Source organism: Atractosteus spatula, chromosome 10 (genome assembly GCF_055471065.1).
Source record: "Atractosteus spatula isolate fAtrSpa1 chromosome 10, fAtrSpa1.hap1, whole genome shotgun sequence".
Lineage (NCBI taxonomy): Eukaryota > Metazoa > Chordata > Actinopteri > Semionotiformes > Lepisosteidae > Atractosteus > Atractosteus spatula.
Genome location: NC_142715.1, coordinates 18,489,411 through 18,502,217, shown reverse-complemented (window position 1 = coordinate 18,502,217; position 12,807 = coordinate 18,489,411). Strand labels below are relative to the sequence as shown.

Below are 12,807 nucleotides of genomic sequence, written 5' to 3'. Positions count from 1 at the left end.
TATCTGTCTCAGTGGTTGCCTCGGTGATTGATGGCTCTTCTCCCTCGCAGGGTGACGGCAAACTTCTTCAGAGAGGGAGTCTCCCACGCACGGCTTTTCTTTATCAAGAGCTGAGACAACAGAAACAGACTTCAAACTGACATGAATTACTTCTTGAGCGTTTATGATCGTCTTTAAAAGCTGAGAGCAGGTGAAAAAGTCTTTGGAAATGAGGAAATGACTGCTGACAGTAAACAGAGATGACGCTCAGCTGCAGACAAGCGCTCCTCGTTAGTATAGTGCTGAGTACCCCCGCTTGTTGCGCGGGAGACCGGGGTACGTTTCTGTGACAGGGCGCTGGTTTAATTTTTTAACAACCTGACTTCACTTAAAAAATGTGTACTGTGTACTACGTTTCGGACTAGTTACTGCGGTAGAATATGGAGATCATCTCCAGCTTTGAGCTGAACTGCAACAAGAAGTCATGCTAAATGTAGTATAGTGAGTAGAAATCGCGAGACAACAGAACGAGAGAGTAGAAGGCGGGAATATATGGTGTAAGGGCGTGATCTGTGTAGTTAATAAAGTAGTTAAAATAATATAAAAACGTCTCTTTATTAAGATACACATTTATGGCGACGAGAGATGAGTGCTTGACGGACTCAAAGCGAGCTGAACACTGCAGATTTTAGTTCTCTTGCTGGTAGAAACGAACTTTTGAATTTTCGGACTTTTCGTTTAGCTTGCGCCATGGAAGATATGGCAGCCGCGCCGAGAAGCTTTGCTTATGCCCAGCTTTTTCCACCGCTTCCACTGAACCTCGGAGCTCCAGATTTGTATACGGAATACAAGATATGGATGGAGTCGTACAGATTTTTTTTTTAAACAGCCAGTGGATATACAGAAGCTCAGGATGCCGTGAGACGTGCTACATTACTGCACTGTATCGGGGCTCCCGTGCAGCGGATTTTCGCCAACCTCCCTGGAGAAAAAGGTACATATGAACAGACTGTAGCTGCCTTAGACGCGTACTTTACACCGCGGAGAAATGTGGTTTTGGAACGGCATAAATTTAGGCAGAGAACTTAGTCTCAGGACGAATCTGTTGATGCTTTTGTGACTGCACTAAGAGAACTGGCTAAATCTTGTGACTTTGGAGTATTGGAAACTGACATGTTAAGAGATCAACTTGTGGAAAATGTGCACATAAGAGACTATAAATTGCTGCAGGAGGAAGGGCTGACTTTAGAAAGAGCTCTTACAGTCGCTAGATTCATGAAGCAGCTCAAGCAGAATCAAGAATGCTTTCTGACCACAGTGACACTGAACGGGACGCTCGCTCAAACTTTACAAATAAAAGCCGAGCAGCAGGACGCAGTCATGCTAGAGAAATAGAAGAACAGGGGACGGCTGACATCACATGTTACAGGTGCGGACTAACAACGCACAAAGCAGATAAATGCGTAGCGTGAACAGCAAAATGTCTACACTGTAAGAAAACAGGACATTATGCACATGTCTGCAGAACATCACGTCCGAGTTTAAGGACAAGTATCCCTTTTATTGTTGTTGCTGCCTCCAGGCGAAGTATACCATATTCAGAAAAAAATAATTTGAACAACATTATTCCCATATTTTCTTGATGGCGCGCTGGCCAAGTGGTAAGGCGTCGGTCTCGTAAACCGAAGATCGTGGGTTCAAACCCCACCTGTGCCTGTTTCATCTGTCACTGCTTTCCTTTAGTTTCAAAGTCTTAAAAAAACTCGCAATGTAGGGGTCTCAATAGTAAGAGAACATAACTGTCGCCAGTGATTGGTATTCTTGCATATCCTACCTTGTTTTTTAGTCGACAAAGCTTGTCTCTCTTCACACCCATCTTCCGAATGATCGCCTCAGCATTGGGAAGGAACGTGCGCTTGGTACAGCCCCTCACTTAATGGTCTGATCACAAACACATCGGGTGAGCTCCAGGTTGGAAGTAACGTTCGAAAGCACTAAAAATCTGACTTTGGAACGAGAAGACCGTGTTTTTTTAAACGATAAAATAATATACTGCCTGCAAGACTATGTCAAGTTCAAGTTCAAGTTTATTGTCATTATACTCATACACAGGTATATGGTATAACGAAATGCTATTTAGCTAGCTCTCGGACATAAGTAGTACAAAGAAAAAAACACAACAACAATACAATTGTATAACAAAAGAAAGACAGAGACAACAGCCGATGTGCAAAAAACATCAACAGGCAGTGTGCAAAACAACAAAAAGGTAACAGGTTATGTGCAAAAACATGCATCAAAAGAATGAAATAAAGGGATAGAAATAATGGGGAGTGAGCTTTTGACATATATGGTAGAGGTAGATTTTCAATGTGTGTTTGGGTTTTTGGTAAGAAAGAAGGCACTGTGAGGTTCAGATCATAGGTGAGAGGTGAGGTGAGAGTGAGAGAGGCTGGGAGTTTAATAGCAAAGGAACAAGTAATAGGTTTATTCCATGCTGAAAAAAAGAAGAAAGAGAACACAACGTTTCGGCCGTGGAGCCTTCTTCAGGTGTGTTTGATAGTGCGGGGGTAAAAACTGTTTCTGAGTCTGGTACTCCGGACCCGAATGCTCCGGTACCGTTTTCCATGTCATGCTAAACGCCACAAATTGTGTTCGTCCAGTCGTATCAATCGTCCTAAAGTTACGGAAAATCGGATGCAACTGGTGCAATCAGCACCAATTTCTTCAGGATAGTCGAGCGGTTTCAAACAGCAAATTCACAGATTCGTGTCTTTTAAGCTTTGTGTTTCGCTCTCCAAATAGAGGCACGGGTTCAAATCCCACTCCCGACAGTCAGGCGTTTTACCCTGTCTTTTTTACCTGCCTTTACACTATTTCAGTCTTGTTGTGCTCGCTGACAATCACAGTACAAGGAAAACGGAGAAACCTCTTTGGAAAAACATAACGGACAGAAAAAAGCTTCGTAAGCACGTGAATGTGATTAGCAGCAGTAAGGTATGCATTCAAATGTTTAAGGCAGATTTATAAAAGCAGCAGAAGAAAGGTGCAGCACAATGCAATTTGTGAGAGTTCGCTGGTTTTTATGCTGCTTGGATTTCTTTCAAGCCTATGAAGTGACCCCCGTTTTATTTTCATTTTCAAACTTCAGAACCGAATAACAAAAAGATTTCATGTGTGACAGGATTCCGTTGCAAATACCGTTTCCACGATGTATTCAGCGACGGGAATGAAATATTTTAGTGCTGGCTCAAATGCGAGGAATTTCAGAAAAACCTGGAAAAGCAACGCTTGCAGTAAATGACAAATTTAAAGCGTGTAGTCAGCATGAACAGAACAACGCAATGCTCTGTAAAAACGATCTGAAGCCGCAATTACTCTTTTATCTGGGGCAGTTCATTCCGATACGATGTTTCCGCAGTATAAATGAAATGCCGAACTCCAAACATGTTGTTGCCATTATTGTTACTCCTGCTGCTGTAGTTTTAAGCTTTAATCAGTGGGTATGTAATGTTGTAAAGGGGCTGGACTACTTTGTTCATTCCAAATTCCATTATGTGAATTTATGCTTTTTTAATATAAGCATTAACAATACAATGCGTGCTCAAAAACCGTTACTTATTAGATTAAGAAGCGGCAGTGTTTTGACAAAGTGTGGTATTCGAACAGAAAATGCTGAAGTGTTTAATACTTGCTTGTGAGCAGATCTCCCTCGATTTAGACAAACTCTTGTTCGGCCGATGATTTCAGATCAAAATCTGAATCAAGTGGAAAGAAAACTGAATTACGCTGGGTACTGGGTATCACTGTTACGCCATCAGGTCATGCTAGGAGGATTGGGGGGATCAAATTGACACAGAGGGACCCAATGTGGGGGCTGAACCCACAGTTCTGAGATTAAGAGATTCTTGCTCTATGGACTGCGCCTATATAACTCTGATGCTACAGCAGTAATGTTTCTGGGTGTGGATGAACATGACATAATAGACTGACAGCAGGAACACGTGGCCCACAGGCAGTGACAGTATCGCTATATTTGGCTGCAGTATATTGTGTTGAGAGCAGCAATAACTTTCCTGCAGAGATGGGAGTGCCTTTAATACAGCTCTTTCAATCAGACAGAGTAATAGGAACCGACCTAAAGTTTCGGCTGTGGATCCATCTCCACATGGGGGAAGAGACAGTAAAATAGCGATGAAGAAACAGAAAGAATTGTGCTCGCTGCAAAATAGGAAAGAAAGAGGTGTTAGGACACATAAAACAGCTTGGCGATAATTTGTAGCGACAGTTTTATGTTATTTAGTACATGGATTTCTCTTCATGTTCCTTAAGATGTGTAATTTGTATGTTGGTTGTATGAGAACAGTTTATTCTAAAGTCCTGTCAATTAACAGTGGAGAGCTACCTGGTGCACGTCTTCAAGAAGACTCTCTTTAAGACGATTACAAGTTTCTCGAACAAATCTGCGTCATATTTTTAAAATAGTTTAGCTAATGAGCAACGAGAGTATAAATGAATTCTCCCACCCTCCATACGAAGATAAAACTCCATGTGCGAGTCGAAGTTTCCTTGAAGCTACAGATGTTCGTCATTATTGGACATCCCCGGTGATATTGACTAAGGAGCTCAATTCTTACGTGCTGTAGTTCAACGTGCGCAAAACACTCATATCCCCTGCAAATATCAGCACGGTCAGTGATATTCTCAACAATTTGTGCCATTGCAATTCGTGCAATTCGTGTCATACTTTTTCGCAATGTATTCTGACAAGCCAAGATCAGAGGGTCATATTTGAAAAATGGTGCATTAAAATGTCTTGTACTTCAGGATTTTGAAAGTCTATTACATTGTCTCTCACACCTCGGTGTCAGAATTGTGAGACGTTTTTTATAATCAGGGGGGAGGGCCGTAGCAATAAGCAGAAAGCACAATCACCTTTTTCCCGGTGCAAGTCCATGTTATGGTGAGTTTTTAAAATTGGTTTGCGATTTTCTAAAATATATTCCATACAAAAATATAATTTGGACAGTCGCTATTTATTTGGATATTCCCTTTCACTGAGGATGTCTACAGTATTCCAGCCGAATTAGTACTGATCGAAGACAGCCATCTACAGGCGAAAGGCGACATAACATCACAGCAGCAGCATTTAAGGCGGAACGAAAAACGCGAATAAGAAGCCAACTTCAGCCTTGTAGCAGACCCTGGGAGGCACGCTCAAAATAATCATCTTTCCCAGTACTTCAGAGTCATATTTAGAGCGCTTTACTGCAATTTTATGTGATTGATAGGAGATGTGAAGCCATCGAGCCTGTACTGCCATTTCTCATGCTTTCTCTCAGTGTCGGAGCTGCAATTGCGTGTAAAGGAGGCGACTTGAAAATGAAACGTGTAATCACCCTACAGAGGATCTTCACGACGGGGTGCGTCAGCTAGTTCTCCATTATTGTCAGTTTACTGGACTTCTGAAGAAACCTATCTACAACAAAAATACAAACTGCACAGTTTAAGGCACATGAAGAGAAATCTGTGTGCTGATTGACTCAAAAAATGTCGCTACAAATAATCTGCCAGGCTGATTTACTTGTCCGTCCCCCTTTACTGTTAGCACAATTCTTTCAGTTTCTTTTCTTGTATTTTCCTTGCTATGTTGGTGTTCCCCATGTGGAGATGGACCCACAACCAGAACCGTTTTCACCCTGTGTTTCTGTAGCGTCAGTCTGTATAAGGCTCACAACTTGCACAGTTCCAGTGGCGCAATCGGTCAGCGCGCGGTACTTATACAGCAGTGCATAGCGGAGTTATGCCGAGGTTTTGAGTTCAAGCCTCACCTGGAGCAGTGTTTTCAGCTACTGAAAGCAACTGTCGAGTTTAGATACTCTTAGGTATTTGATGGAGATAAACTAACATCAAATGAACAAGTAAAGGTTTATTTTGAGTCACAATCAAAGAAGGCTCCACAGCTGAAACATTGTGTTTCCTTCTCTTTTCAGCATGGAATTAACCTTGACTTTTCCTTTGAAGCCCATGCATGCTTACGCAGCTCCCTACTAAAATTACCATCAGCTGTGTACCTCCAGCTGACCTGTACACAAATATATGAGAGAGGTCTACTGAGATGAGAGGAGCACTGAAGACTTGAAAAAGCTCTCGCATTAGATTCTGTGTTTTTGTTGTTCCCCAGATTTGTTTTTAATGTTCTTTTTCTTTTGAAGGTGTTGCTTTTGTTTTTTTTTCATAGTTGTTAGACTACTACAGGGATTTACCTAGGTTCCTGGAAGACTTCTCGTTTTGTGTTTGTTGTGTTTTCGGGTTACAACAATTTTTTTTTCTATTGAAAGGACCCCACGCATTACTATGGGAGTAGTTAACTTTAGTTCTTACATTGTACAGTACCTGAAATTACCACATAAACTACTACTCTGTTTCCCTTTTTTTAAAAGACACAAGTGAAGTTTGTTTTTCCTTGCTGCTGATTGGTAGCTACAATGGGTCAATTGCAATAAACTTATATACAATAAACTCCGCTGAAATTTGTCAGCAGCTCTGTACTAAACCTGTTCTCGATTGCAACAAACCTAAAATAACAGCTGCTGCCCATTAGATGTTACTGCATTAGGAGTCTAGCTTAAACCACCTATTCATAGGTTTTAAGCAACTCGGTAGCGGACTAAGCAGAACAATTGATCACATTAGAACTGTCTTGAATGTAATGGAAATAATGTACTCATTAATTAACAAGCTAATGCACCACTTGCTTGAAAATTATTATTACATTTAACTAAAATTGCTTTCCAGACACCACAAATATTCACAATGAATGTTATCATAACACATTTTTAGTAATACAAGTGTTATTTATTAATAATTAAGTTTCATGTATATCTTTATTAATAGCTGTATTACAAGTTATGCATATACAGTCTTTATTACAGTTAGTTTTCAGTTATCCTGGGTAGGGAAGAGAATGGAAATTAAGGAAATCAAAATTTAAAGGGCTTTTAAGTCTTCAATGTGTTCTGTCATAGCTGTGTGTTGTCACATCTGTCATATCTGGGTGTTAATTTAGTATATTTGATATATTATTTATTGTGATTTGACACTACACTTGTATTTGACACTACACTTCTCAGGAGAAAGCAGTAAGATTTTTTTTATTTGAGGGTACAGAAAGTTGTATTGTACGGCCAAATGTAAGGTTACGTTAAGAAACCCTTATTGTTACCTTTTGCAATGTTATTTATTTAAGACAGTTCTTCGGAATAGTGTCCCTTACGTATCTGTGACTGTGGTCCAACAATAACGGTGCTGAAATAGCCGGAATGTGTGGGAAGAAGATGGAGATGGAACAGGAGGTTTATTCAGTCGATAGAAAGGTTGTGTAGGACTAAACACACTACGGTTATGGTATTGGGTTTAAGAGCATTACGATCCTACAGTCTCCTGATCCGTAATCAGATGTGTTATCCAATGCACCAATGGCCCTTGTACCGCATTCCTCAAGTGCACCACTGTGAGCTTGCGCCGCTACAAAAATACATCGCCCCAGTCCAAATTTTCTCAATTAGGTGCACTTTTTCTATGTGTATTTAGTTAAACAGTCTTTCATTTTGTCTGTTTTAAAAATTGCATCTCTTTAAAACAGACAAACGAGTTTATGTGTCGCGCTGAAATTCACACATGAGGGAATTCAAACGAAAGAAATCACAGAAAAGATATCGCGCTTAAAAAGAAATCCAGAGTGGATTTCTGGTGATAGAAAACAGAGCTTCATACGATGCATGAGATGCTTTACCTCTGAACTAAACTCGGCTCTTTAATCGTGTTAGGAAGAGTGAATAGCCAACAGTGTACATTTTAAAAATCAAAGCAAGACAATGAGACACGAAGAGAATTCGAAACATGAGCCTCTCCTTCATTGTTTAATGAGCTTTTAATGAACGCCTAAGTGAAAGACAAATTCACTATTTTCACTTTGTGATTAAAAAACACTTTTATCACATATTAAGCACTCCTGATGGTGTCGAATAGTTCTCTTTTCTACCCTCATCATTTGAGGATCCCCAGCTAAAATATCTTTTTAAACTACAACAAAATTGCAATATTTTGAATACTATTTAAGTTTACATAGTCACATTCCCGGTGATATTGACTTAGGTGCTCAACTATTAACTTCTTGTAGTTTGACTTGTGCCAAAAGTTTGAAATCTCTGCAACTATCAGGATGCTTAAGGAAATCCAAAGAAACCCCATCACATTTAGGGGAGACGGTGTTGAGGTCAGATTAATTTGAAATGCGTCTCTGGGGACTTTTGATTTACCAACGTTATGTTTAACTGAAGGATACGATGACTGATTGTGCCATAGAAACTAAGGCACGTCACCTTTTTTCTACATTCACAGTTTTTTGGCTAAAGACAAAAAAATCGTTTTCGTTTCCTTGCCAGCTGGCAGTAATTCCTCTGCACCGACAAGAAAGATGAGTATTTTATCTTTCGCAATTTGTATGGATTTTTTTAAAAACAAGTTGTTCCAAAAATTAAATAAACACTTCCTTTAAATTTAATGTAGAAGTTTGTTGCTGTCCATAATGATAAACTGTGTGGCAAGACAGAAAGAAAGGCACCACTGGGATTCAAACCCATGATCTCCTGTTTACTAGGCAGGTGCTTTAACCAACTAAGCCACAGCATTATCTCATCCTAGTGTTAATCCCGCATAAGCAGGGTCAGCTTGTTGGCACGCCCGTCTCCATTTGGTGGTTTGAGCTGACGCTGCCATGACGTTCCCATTAAATGCGACCGAGAATACTCCAACCGGCGCGCCGCTTCGCCTGCTGTCGGAGAACAAAGCCACGACACTGGCATCAGATATCCCTTTTACAGCCACTTGGACACATCTCAATTGCTCTGAGACACCTGCATTCAGTGTGCGCTGAGCCTGCTCGCTGAGCAAGTGACGAGAAATGGCTTATGTCCAAGGAGCTCAATATGCTTTTTATGTTCAACGGGGTGTCCACTACAGCCGGCACTGAAGCGCAGCACAGGCTCTGTGGTTTGTGAAATTGTAGGTGGAAGAGGAAAATTACCCTCGTGTATGGGGAAAGAAGCCAACTCATGTCCAGAAGGAGCTAAAGTGCGTATGGAGGTGACCTAGTGGTTAAAGCAATAACTTCTTAATACATGATACTATGCACAAGTAGGTTCGAACCCCATCCTTCTCAAGGAAGGGCTTTGACATGTTTAGACCTTTTTAAACTTGGTGTGCTTTCGTTTCGTTTCTTCGCTCCTGTACTACAGCAGTAATATTTCTATAGGTGTATAATCATGGTAGGCTGACAGCAGGAACAGGTGGCCCACAAGCAGTGACAATATCAGAGGTGTCTGCAGTGTGTTGGTTTGTGAGCAACGATAAAATAACTTGACATGGAAGTAGGTGTGCCTGCATTAATACAGCTCCATTGAGAGGAAAAGGTAACACAAGAACCAACTTCAATTCAACAGCACGTTTCTGCAGCTGAAAACGGAACCTACTCCACGTGATGATTGAGCTCACAACCTTGGTATGACTCCACTACAAAAGCACCACAACCTGACCAATTGCGCTACTGGAGCAGCACAGCACAGTAGCACATTTTCCTCAGTGCACTCAAACAGTGCTTCTTCCCTAGCCTACCAGCTTCAAGACTTTTTTAAATCGATCAAAGATTCATTGGAAAAGGTTTGTAGATGGGTCAGGTGGGAATCACACCCGGATTCACTGCTTGCAAGGCAGCTATGTTCATCATTATACCCAGGACTGGCGCCAGGGGAATGATCTGTAGGCGGGGGGGTCTGAAATCCTGAGGGGGGCAGTGATATTTTGGTTTAAACGGAGCCGTTGCAACCATCCAAGTGAATTCTCGCAAGCATGCCACTGATTAGTATTTCATGTTAGAAGATAACGACAAGCAATCTGGTATTTAGTGATGAAGAACAGTTCCACGTTCATCAGAACTCACGTGATTATTTTTGCCTGGAGCATCAACCATATGTGTTCATTTTTGCAACAACATCAACGGTAACGAGGATCTGAATCATTAAGAAATCATTGTAAAACCAACAGAAAGTACAAACGTCTATAACTACAGTCCTAGTTATATAACGATTGTAAGTATAAGGATAAACTACTGCAAGCCATTGGTCCACCTGAGCAAATAAGGTCATAATAATGTTGACACCCCAAAACATAGACACTATGTAATTTGCTGTTCCTGGATGGATAGCCCCCTGCACATCAAACAGTCTGATGTAGTAACTGTGAATTTCGGGGTTAGTATAGTTATCTGACCACTGACAAAGTACAACTATTTTTTACGGTGCAAAATACAGTAAGTGAAAGTGTTCAAAAACTTTTTATCCAAACCTTTTATCCAAAACTGAGGGGGGTGGGACTGTTCAGTTGAGGGGGCGATTTTGTCATGCCAGTAACATTTTCACAAAACGTCCTAGAGTTACAAAAACACTTACTTTGTGTATAAAGTGCATTGTGTACACACTGTAAGTTCACAACGCGAGAAATATTGCTCAATATGGGATCCTGTCCAGGAATATCAGGGCTGTAGGGGGTCAGATCTACTGATGTAGTAAACACATTAGTGGAGATGGTGTGTCTGCTCTCTGTGTGAGAGCCGGACAGGAAGAATAATCTGTTGCCTGGGAAGAAGAGACCCTCGTTGGAAGAGCGGCATTCCTCACAGGAGAGAATGAAAAAAAAACTTTTTAGGGATGCTGATTTCTCTCCTTGGGGGACTTAAAAGCACTTCTAGGGAGTGGTGCAATGGTAGCACATCTGCCACCACATCAGAAGGTTGTGTGTTCAAATCATGTCAAGATTGGCTGATATGTTTTTAGGTTCAGCTGGTGCTGAACCCAGGCATTACACTATGCAGTCCAGTTTTATCTGTATACCACATAGATAATCTAAATGAAATAACAGAGCAGTACAGAACACGCATTCAAGAGATTACACAGCAAGTCATTTTGAACACGACAAGAGAAAAGGCACACTGCACATCCGTGAAACATTACGTCCGACTTTAAAGACAGTTACATCACAGAATGGAAGTTTCAGGCCCCTTTTTTATTACAGGTTCAAGCTAACCTGAAAGTTACAGAGTTTTAGGTCACTTTTGTATTAAATAAAATAAATATTATTTGCCCTTTTTTAAATTGTGGATGAAATCCACTCCCATGTACCAAGACCTTACAGTATATTCATGTTAATTATAATGACCAACGCTATTGGACATTAGCTGGTGCTTTTTGTAACGATTTGCTATTTCATGCAGGAAAAAAAGGAAGCCTGACCCAACGTTTGCTTTCAGGTGCGGTTCATTCACATAATGGACATCTATTTCTGAGGAGCCTGATTTAAAATCACACAAATCCGGTAGAAGTCAAACCTACAATCTCATGATGCAAAATCAGATGCGTTATCCATTAAACCACTGGCCAATCATGTAACCAAATTGCACCATGGTGAGTTCAGCACTGCAACTAGTAATACACCACCCCATCTAAAATTTCTAAGTGAGAAACGTGTTTTCTACATTTGTATCAGTTTTAAAATATCATATCTTTAAAACAGACAAAGGGTTTGTGTGTCACTCTGAAATTCTGATTGATTTTGAATTCAAAGAAAAAATGTTTTCTTCAACAACGCAGTGAAATTATGACATCTTCACTCTACTTCTCTCTTGTAGTAAAGCAGACCTTGCAGTGTGAGCATTTGCTACAGTAAATTAGGTCATGTATCATGTTAAATCACTTCTTCAAAACAAAACATTTCCTGGTGCATGTTTTCTCCATGAAAAAAATACATTTTTCCCTTACATGCTTTCTCGTTTTTTTTCCATCAGAGTACAGAAAGAAGAAAAAAGGGAAAAGCAGTGTTGCAAAAGAACTCCATCACCCTTGGGAGATGTCAAGCTCATCGGATATGAAAAGTGCCCAATAAAAGCAATTTCTCTTCATTTATCTTAGCTTCAGGGCTGCTATTATGTGTGAGGAGGCAACTTGCTCAGCCAGCAGACTCAGCACTTACTGAATACAGGTATGTTTTGAGTGTCATGCTGATCGTCTTATAAATGCAAAAGAAACTTTTGAAGCTGATAAAGTAATTTGCATGTGTCTACAACATCCCTGGAAGAGAGATTTTATCAGTTGCACATAATCGGTATTTTTTACTTTTTGTTCAGCACTGGAAATATATTTTTTTTAAGTTTTCTTAAGAAGATCTCATGAAGTATTGACAGGACCTACCTTTAGCGCTCAATAGCGATATTAATGGAGTAGAAATGTAAGATAAATTGATGATCTGAGCTAAAATAGTCCTTACGCGCCTCATGTAACAGTGTTCGTATTCATAGCAAGTAATATTCTTTTTCAACCCCAAACGTTGCTATTGCATTAAGCTTTGTGCGACCATTAGAGGTTTCGGTAGCTTCTGGAGAGCGCACTTTTCCAAACTGAAACCTATAAGAACATTATTCAAGGTACACCATGTCCCAGAATTGTTCATCGGGACTAGGATTAATATCAATGGAAAATACTTCAAAATAAAAGATTAAACTGAAATATTAAAAGAGTAGGAAAGCATTTAAAATAGAAAAAATCAGTTCAGATGATATTTAATTTTTGAGAAATGGGCACATACATCAGCTCAGTGAGCAGTGCGAGGTGCTCTCCTGGAGATGATGTTAAATTAGTTAAAATCATGTGATAGTTGAAAAAGCTTAATACTTAGTGAAACAGCCAGCCCAAATGGTTGCGTTTGTGATTATGCCAC

At 40.3% G+C, this 12,807-nt stretch overlaps 2 non-coding genes across 2 annotated transcripts; both read left to right on the top strand.

The window, feature by feature from the left end:
* The first annotated feature begins 1,623 nt into the window (after positions 1–1,623).
* On the top strand, positions 1,624–1,695 carry trnat-cgu (transfer RNA threonine (anticodon CGU)). The gene has a single exon. It is a non-coding gene; the product is annotated as a tRNA-Thr (tRNA).
* Positions 1,696–5,724: 4,029 nt separating this feature from the next.
* Positions 5,725–5,818, top strand: trnai-uau (transfer RNA isoleucine (anticodon UAU)). The gene is made up of 2 exons: positions 5,725–5,762; positions 5,783–5,818. It is a non-coding gene; the product is annotated as a tRNA-Ile (tRNA).
* The last annotated feature ends 6,989 nt before the right edge of the window (positions 5,819–12,807 follow it).